The sequence below is a fragment of the Sminthopsis crassicaudata genome, chromosome 4 (genome assembly GCF_048593235.1).
Source record: "Sminthopsis crassicaudata isolate SCR6 chromosome 4, ASM4859323v1, whole genome shotgun sequence".
Lineage (NCBI taxonomy): Eukaryota > Metazoa > Chordata > Mammalia > Dasyuromorphia > Dasyuridae > Sminthopsis > Sminthopsis crassicaudata.
This window is the reverse complement of record NC_133620.1, coordinates 449,495,527-449,504,648: the sequence shown is the minus strand read 5'-3', so window position 1 is coordinate 449,504,648 and position 9,122 is coordinate 449,495,527. Positions and strand designations below refer to the sequence as shown.

At 36.8% G+C, this 9,122-nt stretch overlaps 1 long non-coding RNA gene across 1 annotated transcript; it reads right to left on the bottom strand.

The window, feature by feature from the left end:
* Positions 1-350: 350 nt before the first annotated feature.
* LOC141540052 (uncharacterized) lies at positions 351-6,659 on the bottom strand. Its single transcript, XR_012481456.1, has 3 exons — positions 6,616-6,659; positions 3,275-3,483; positions 351-550 (listed from the first exon to the last, which is right to left on the bottom strand). It is a non-coding gene; the product is annotated as an uncharacterized LOC141540052 (long non-coding RNA).
* Between the last annotated feature and the right edge of the window lie 2,463 nt (positions 6,660-9,122).

Below are 9,122 nucleotides of genomic sequence, written 5' to 3'. Positions count from 1 at the left end.
TGAAACACAAGAATTTGCAAGGGTCAATGTTGAAAAAATTATCCATGCATATGTTTTTAAAATAAAATGTTTTGAAGCTTTAATTTAAAAAAAGAAAAAGAAAAAAATTTATCTTTAAAATAAAATAAAGTGAGGAGGATTGATTAGAATCTGATGATCTCTAAGGTTTCTTTCAATTCCAAATTACAGAACTACCCTTGTTCCCTTTAAAATAGGAGTTCTTCACCTAGTTTGTATCATGGACCCCCTTGACAATTTTAAATGAAAACTATAGACCCCTTTTCAAAAGAAATATTTTAAATAATTGAAGGAAATGCTAAATTTCAGTGAAAGATTTATAAAAATAAAGATGTTATTTTTTCCCAGCCCAAGTTTATTCAGAAATGTAACCATAGATACTTTGGGGATCCATGAACCCCAGATTAATAATTCCAACTTTAAAGGCTTTTCTTGATTAGCAAAAAAGAGAATAGGTAGGCACTTCAAGTCCCTTGACTATAGATGATTCTGGGTTATCTGAGGTTCTGGATTACTTGGGATTCTGGAACACCTGTAAAAGAAGGTGACTATGAGAGCAACATACTAACCACTCCATGTCCCAGAGCCAGTGGAAACCCACTGGAAATATGAATTCCACAAGTAGCTTTTTTTCCTTCCTTATAAATGAGTTTGGGGAGCAGGGAAAAGAAGAGAAGGGAAACCATGCACAGGGATGAGTCCAGTGTCTAGACATAGGGATGGCTTGTTTTTTCATCCACAGCCTGTTGAAGAAACAACTCCAATTTGGTTTTAATGCAATTGTTTACCATCTATTGCTTTAAAGCATCATCCATTACATGGAGAGCCCTGGCAGCTGGGGCATCCAGAGAATAAAAAGGAGTAAATTGAATCGATCTAGCCTACCCTGATAAAGTGCATTATGCCATGTACATATTTTTTTCCAAGCAATGCGGGAAAAACAGAGCCCTCAGATGCTGGTGAATAATTATTCCCATTAAAAGGGGCTGCTTTTATTAGAGAGGGGATGCCTATACTAATGGTATTTCTCCTGGGAGGACAGCTGCATTAAAGAGATATTTCACAGCCTCCTGGGCAGCCTAATGATATAAAGATTTTAGGCTGAAAGCACTTTATCTGGCCCAATTATAGCCATCCCAGGGTGTCTGCTGGCCAAATTCCAAGTACATCCTGTTCTCCAGAATGACCCATATCGGAGAGAAATGGCACTTTACACTCTAGGAGGAGACCCAGATCTCCAACTATGCTTAAGTCTGGAAGTACTAATCATGGCTTTGCCCACATTTCCCAGGGGGCAGGGACCAGGTCTTTATGTTGCAGTGCCCAGCTCAGAACTGGTCAGATGGTCCTGGGTCTGATCTGGAAGACCTTGGAGGCCAGTTAGTACAATTTCCTAATTTAAAAGATGAAGAAATTGAAGATTAAGAAATTTACCCAAGACTGCTCATGTAATAATATTCAAAAGTGGTATTTGAATTCAAAACTTCTATTTCCAGAAGGCCATTGTTTTTTTTCCTCTACTTTATCCTACTTTCTATAAGTTTTTGTTGAATATATGGTAAAATGAATGAACAAGAATGCTGAATCCTGCCTGACACTTGCTAGTTGTGTGTTTCTCAGCAAGTCAGTTAATCTTTCTCAATTTCCTTTTTCTCATCTATAAAATTGAAAGAAGAATAGCCCATTCATCACAAGGTCATTATGAAGATCAAAACATCAAGTGGTATATGAAAATCTCTTTGCAAACTTTAAATTGTCATAAAAGTACAAGCTCTTAATACTGTTATTTTTTTTTAAATTTGTTTAATGAAGTTCAGGTAAAACCAGTTCCAGGACAAGTTACTGTCCTACCATTCTTCTTTTATATTCAAAATTCAGTGGAATACTGTACCAGTGAATAAAAAAAATCTGTATTTTGTCCTTGGGACTCGGTTTCTTTATCTATAAAATTAGGAAGTTATACTGTGTTTTGTAATTGAATAAAAGTGTTAGAACATAAGCTTATTCTATCACCTTGAGAGCATCTTTGGTACAACTCCAATAGCAGAAGGATAATGGGGATGACATGTACTACACATCTTGTTCTCACATGGCACTGATGGCTTCTCTTGAATCTCTACATTTTGAAAGCTTTTCATTCCACATAATTGGAAATTATGCATATTTAGTATAATCAAACATCTCTATTAAATATTAATTTTGATATTTTAGATAATCTTGTGTTGATTTTAATTAATGTAATCTTGATTTAATTAATTGTTATGATCTTGAAAGGCTCAGCTTTTAATTTGTAGACAATAGAATAAGAGATTCCAAAGACAGAATAAGAGAGGAGGAAAGAAAAGTCTATAGACTCTGAAGGGACAAGGTTAAGAGGATGAGTCAGAGTGAGGAATGGACAACAGACAATTCTAAAACACAAGAGTAAAGAGAAGTTATTCAATTGTTTTAGTCATGTCCAACTCTTTATGACTCCTTTTGGGAGTTTTCTTGGCAAAGATTTGCCATTTCTTTCTCCATCTCATTTCACATATGAGGAAACAGACAAATGGAGTGAAGTGATGTGTTCAAAATCACACAGCTAGTTGATGTCTGAGGTCAGATTTGAACTCAGGAAAATGAGTCTTCCTAACTCCAGGCCAGGTACTCTATCTAGGTGCTGCACCCTTATAAACTCGAGTGGATCCCTAGTGGTTGTAGGATCTAATAAAAACTCCCCTGTTTGACATTCAAAGCCCTTACCAATCTGACTCCAAACTACCTTTCTGGACTGATTATACTTATTCCTCTCTGAGAAAAATGATTATTAATAACTAGTGATTTAGGGAAATCCAACATTTCCTTTTTTTCTAAAGTCTTTATTTTAAAGCTCAGACTCTGAAAATTGAACTAACTTTTTCCTTAATTGTGATCAGACCCACCTAACTTTACAAGAAATGTAATCTAAAGTGGGGAAGCCCATTGTTCTCAACACAGATTAGGGTGGGGAAAAATTCTTTGATTAGATTACCCAAGGCTGGATAATTTAGAAGAAAATTACAAAATCAACCTTACATCCCCTCATCTCCCTCATTATAATATTCATTCTCCCATTAATTGTTAACCAATCAGAGTTTACTGTCCCCTTCAGGAATACCCACTCTTTCAAGGGTAAATAAACTCTGAGCCAACTGTCATGATTAGTCTTTGGCATTTCAGAGTGCATTGACCCTTTTATTAATAAAATGCTGGCATTATTAATAAAATGATTAATTACCCAGAAGTTATTATCTCTCTCAAACTTTTTAAACATCACACCTCCATGTTCAGCCAAATTAGACTTCTTGCTGGTTCCCTCGCATAAATCACTCCTCTGGACCTCTGCATTCTCTGATCCTCGTGGTCTAATCAATTCTGTCTCAGAATCCTTGATTTCTTTGAAAGGCTCAGGCAAGATTTGGATCTTAGAATGTCTGCCATGTGAAGCTGCCAATAGAAAAATTAATATTTCGCAGCAATGATTAGTGCATTTTCTAGGACACATTGACTCACCGACCCAGCTCATCCCTTTCTCATCATCTTTTCTTATGAGACTCTAAGACTGTTAACATGTAAGCTCCTTGAGGGCAGGGACCCCCACTCTACTTTTGTTTTTCTATCTCAGCACTTTGCACAGTGCCTAGCACAGTGCTGGGTCCTTAGCAAATAGTTGTTGACTCATTTCATGCAAGTCTTCTTTGAATTCATCATAGCGGTACCAAGATATCCCATTACATCCATATACCTTACACTTTGGCTTTGCCATTCTCCAATCCGTCCATCCCCACTGTTTGTCTAGTGCTAACTATTAGAGGTTTTTTCCCTGAAATCAAGCCTAAATTTTCAATCTTACAACTTCTGTTCATTGCTCTAAGTTCTTTCTTCTTAGACCTTGAATAAACCGTTTCTCTCCTCCACTGGTTTGTTGTTATTATTCAGTCTTTTCAATCAAAATCTGACTCTTTGTGACCCAATTTTGGATTTTCTTGGCAGAGATACCTGAATGGTTTGCTTTTTTCCTTCTCTGGCTTATTGTACAGACAAGAAAACTGAAGTAAGCAGGGTTAAGTAACTTGTCAATGTCAAACAACTATTAAGTGTCTAAAGCTGGTTTTGAACTCAGATCTTCCTTTCTTCACTTTATCTACTGTGTCACTTAGCTGCCTCTTCTATGGGATAGCATGTCAATAATAATGAATTATATAACAATAACTAGCATTTATATAACTCTTTAAGTTTGCAAAGCAATTTACAAAGATTACATAATTTTATCTTCTTAATAATCTTGGGAGATAGGTGCTATTATTATCCCCATTTTACAAATGGGGAAATTGGGGCAGAGATTAAGTAAATTATCCAGGATCCCACCCTAGTAAGTGTCCAAGACCAAATTTGAACACAAGTATTCCTGACTCCATTTCTCTACCCACTGTGCCACCTAATTGCCTTCAAATAAGGCAGAGCTTAGAAATGCAGGGCAGGAGTCATCCACTCTCCTTCTCTCCCTTCTAGTCTTATAAAGTGACTTCACTAAAACTTCTCTTCTTCGGTTTAAACATCCCCAGTTCCTTCTCCCAAGCTTCAGATGAAGGGAAACCAAGGCCCTTCACCCTCCTCTCTTCTGGCTACACTCCATCTTGTCAATGCTACTCTTGCAATGGAAGATCCAGAACTGAACGTGAGATTCCAAATATGATCTGATCAGGCAGAGTCCAGTGAATTATCCTCTCTCAATGGGAGATTCATCTTAGTGCTACCCAGCTACCCCCAGAATTGTCAGAGACCTGGAGGAAAGGTCTCTCCTTTTCTCTTCCCAATAAGTTGGGTAGATTCTCTGTGATGAATAACTGGGAGGGCATGAACAATAAATCATGCAGATGGATGAAAAAGCCAGGATGGGTCACAATCTACACCAGTGGAAGAAATAACAACATGGGTGAGAGAGCTTAAAGGAACAATTAAAATTTTAAAAGCTGAGCAATCTAGGTAAACTCCAAGGAAGGAAAGATTTATTTTCAAATGGCAATGGGAAGGTGTGATTATAAGGAGGTAGCAGAGCATGCATGTTAGTTTTATAATTAGGACACCTAGATTCAAATTTCAGCTCTGGTATTTACTAGTCCTGTGGTCATCGATAAGTCATTTTGATTCTACAAGCCTCAGTTTTCTTATCTGCAAGATGGAGATAAGACATGTGCTACCTACATTACAGGGATGTTTTTTAAAAAAGTTCTTTGTAGACCTTTAAAAAAAATACTATAATAATGAAAGGTATTATTATCTTTGGCCTAGCTTGCACCCCCAGCAGCCCTGACAAGGTTCCAGGCCAAAAGCCCCAAATTTACAGGATGTCTATCTAGCATGTAAAATTCTATCTTCCCAAATACCTTTCCTTTCTTGGCCATTTGGGTTAGCAGACAATGAACTCATCTAAGCTAACTTTAGCAACGCTCCCCTAACCCAGGAACCAGATGGCCAGAAGCCTGAGCAGGCAGCATACCCAAAAGGAACCCAAAGAATCTCCAAGTGGGAGAACTGATGAAAATAGCCCTCAGAAAGAGACATTACAGGATACTTTCCAAAAAGGAGGGTACTATTATTGGCTGTCAGTCTTAAAAGACATGGCTCACTCTATTCCCTCCAGCACCAAAGCTACAGATCATCAGACAAGTTGCAAGCTATGGAGAAGTCAAGAAGGGAACTGATGGGAGAAATAAAAGAAAAATAAGCAGAATATTTTTTAAAACAGATGAAAGAGTAATTAGCACATGTGTATTATGCAATCAAAACAGTAGCAAATATTGGAACCATAGTGGGAGGCCATGGGTCAGTCTTTTTATGGGGATTTCAGAGATGGAAGAGAAATAGAGAACCATCTAATCCAAATCATGCTGAGTAAAAATACACTTGACTTGGGACTTGGAATAATTATAATTTCTAGGAAGTGTTTTCCTTATATCTAGCTAAAAATGCAATTTTTACCCATTAGTTCTATGGCTTGGCCTCTTTGGCACCAAAGAAAACAAGTCTAAAGACTTTTTCATATGGCTGATAAAATATCTGAAGACAGTAGTCTCCTTTCCCCCCAAAGCCTTCTCTTCACCTTTTTTAAAATTTAATTTAGGACTTCTAGTACTAATTTGGCAGAATGAGGAAGAAACCCTCCTAAGCCCTCCCAAATCCCCTTCCAAACAACTAGAAAACTTCCTCAGAAATGATCCAGAAGTAGGAAAGCAGCAGACCAGCTCAGCAGGAGAGATCTGTTTCACAAGGGTTGGAGAAGAATGAGGTTCCAGAGTAGCAGCAGCAACAGCCAGTCTCACAGCAAGGGGCCTGCAGGAAGACTCTGCAGCAAGTTTCCAGTCCTGGGACAACCCACCATTAGTCCTCTGGACAAGTAAGCAGTCTGTGCAGTACCCAGAAATCTCACTTCCAGCCCAAGCCATCAGTAAGCCTTGACCCCCATTGCTGACCAGTAGTGAAGTCCCTCCCCATGACTGGCCATCAGTGAGGCCATGTCCCTGGATCCCATCATCAGAGAGAGTCTGATTCCACAAAAACCCAGTCAGAGGGTCTCACCCCTGTGGTAAAGCAACAAAAAGATCCCTCCTCCCAGACAACCATCAGAAAGATTCTGTTGCCATAGCAACCAAGAAGCAAATTCTCACCCCTAGAGCAGGTCAGTAAGCTACATCCAAGACCCAGAAGAGACCAGCAAAGAGACCCCATCCCCCAATACAAGGCAGAAGAGAAGCCTGCCAATGAAAGAAAGCAGCTAAGCCCTGAAATCCAATAAAAGCCCGTGGTAAGACTCCAAGCCCAGAGCAAGAAGCATGGGACAGTGCAAGACCAAAGCCTGACTTTCACTTAAAAATACCAAGTCACAAAAAAAAGGTAGAAAAATAAACAAAAAGTAATTTGACTATAAAAAGTTTCTATGGTGGACAATAGTATCAAAATGGCTACATGAAGCACTGACCCTGAAGTGAGGAGGACCTGAGTTCAAATCACATTTTACACATATCAGATATTTACCAGCTATGTGACCTGGAGTAAGTCACTTAATTCTGATTACCTCAAAACAAACCCCCCCCAAAAAAATGGCTACCTGTCAAGCTTCAAAGAAAAATGGTCTTAGGCCCTAAAAGAATTTCTTTAAAAAGTTTTAAGGAAATTAGAGAAGTAGAAGAAAAATTGAGGAAAGAAATGAGAATGATTCAAAAGAATCATTTTTTTAAAAAGAGTAAATGGTATGGGAAAAATTATACAAAAATTTGTTGAGAAAAATAATTCCCTATGAAAAAAGAACTGGCCAAATAGAAAAGGAAGCACAAAAGCTCACTGAAGAAAATAATTCCTTAAAAATTAAAACTGAACAAGTAAAAACTAATGGCTCTAAGAAACATCAAGATATGATAAAAATCAAAGCAAAAAAAGAAAAAAACTGCAAAGTTTCTCATTGGAAAAATAATTGGCCTAGAAAATAGATCTAAGAGAAATGATATAAGACTACCTGAAAACCATGATCCAAAAAACCTAGACAATATCTTTCAAGAAATTATCCAAAATAACAGCCTTGATATACTAGAAACAGAAGGCAAAATAAAAAATTAAAGGAATTTACTGATTACCACCTGAAAGAGATCCCAAAATGAAAACTTCCAAGAACAGCATAGTGAAATTCCAAAGTTCACAGATCAAGGACAAAGTATTGCAAGCAGCCAAAAAGAAACAACTCAAAAATGGAGCTGCAATCAGAATTACACAGGATTTGACAGCTTCCACATTAAAGAACCAGAGAACTTGGAATATGATATACTGAAAGGCAAAGGAGTTATGATTACAACCAAAAATCACCTACCTAGCCAAAATGAATATGATCTTTTAGAGGAAAAATGGATGTTTATTAAAATAGAGAATGTTCAAGCATCTCTAATTAAAAGACAAGAGTTGAATAAAAAAATGACCTCCAAATATATGACTCAAGGAAAACATTAAAAGGTTAAAAAAAAAAAAAGAAGAGAGAAAACATAACAAATTCAACAAAGTTAAACTGTTTATATTTCTATATGACAAAATCATATTTGTAACTCTTCACAATTTTATACTATAAGATCAATTAGAAAATATGTAAACAGAAGTTGTGGACATGTATGTGACTTTCATGGCATGATATCCCCCCAAAAAAACCATAGAGGAGTGAGAAAGTAAATTACATTGAAAGAAGTAAGAAGGGGGATATTGTATAAGGTAAATAATTCTACATAAAAGAGGCATTAAAGAGCTATTAGAAAGGAAGATGGGGTTAAGAGATGGTGGGCAAAGCTTAAACCTTATTCTCTTTAAAATTGGCTCAAAGAAGGAATAGCATACACACTCAGTTGGATGTAGAAAAAATCTTACCTTATAAGGAAGTTAAAAGACATGGGGATCATACAAGGGGGAATAGGGACTGATTAAAGGAAGGGTGTATTGGGGAAGGCAGTGATCAGAAGTAAAACACTTATGAGGAAGGAAAGTGTAAGGTGTAAAAAAAAAAAGGAGGGAAGAAATAGTATGGAGGAAAATACACAGGTTTGAAATCTAGGAGCAAATTGGGACTTACTAGAATAAATACTGTCCTGTAGCCTGTACTGATAGTAAATCTAAAAGCAGGCAAATAGTCCAGAAACCATGTCACAAAACAGATTTTGTGGAATTTTTTTTAAATCATGCTAATTTCAAAAACAGAAAGTTGCAACTCATGTAGTTCTTGAAAAGGGTGAGTCTAGGAAAATGTTATTGATCACTACAATATTGCTTCATCTATGTCATATGATGTCAAGCTTTGGAAAGAAGAGTTGATCAAATTTTTTGAAAAATTTGGATCACTCAGATAACAATAATTTGCACCTACATGGAGCTCATTTAGAGCCTGCTTTATGTTGTTTTATTTTGTTTTGTTTTTCAATTAAAAAATACCTGATTACTCAATTCTAGATCTCAAGAAGTCTACTATCTACACATACTTTAAAACCAGTCTTGATGAGCAATTTCCCAAAAGACACAAGGACACATTAGTCAATCCATCCAACATTTATTAAATG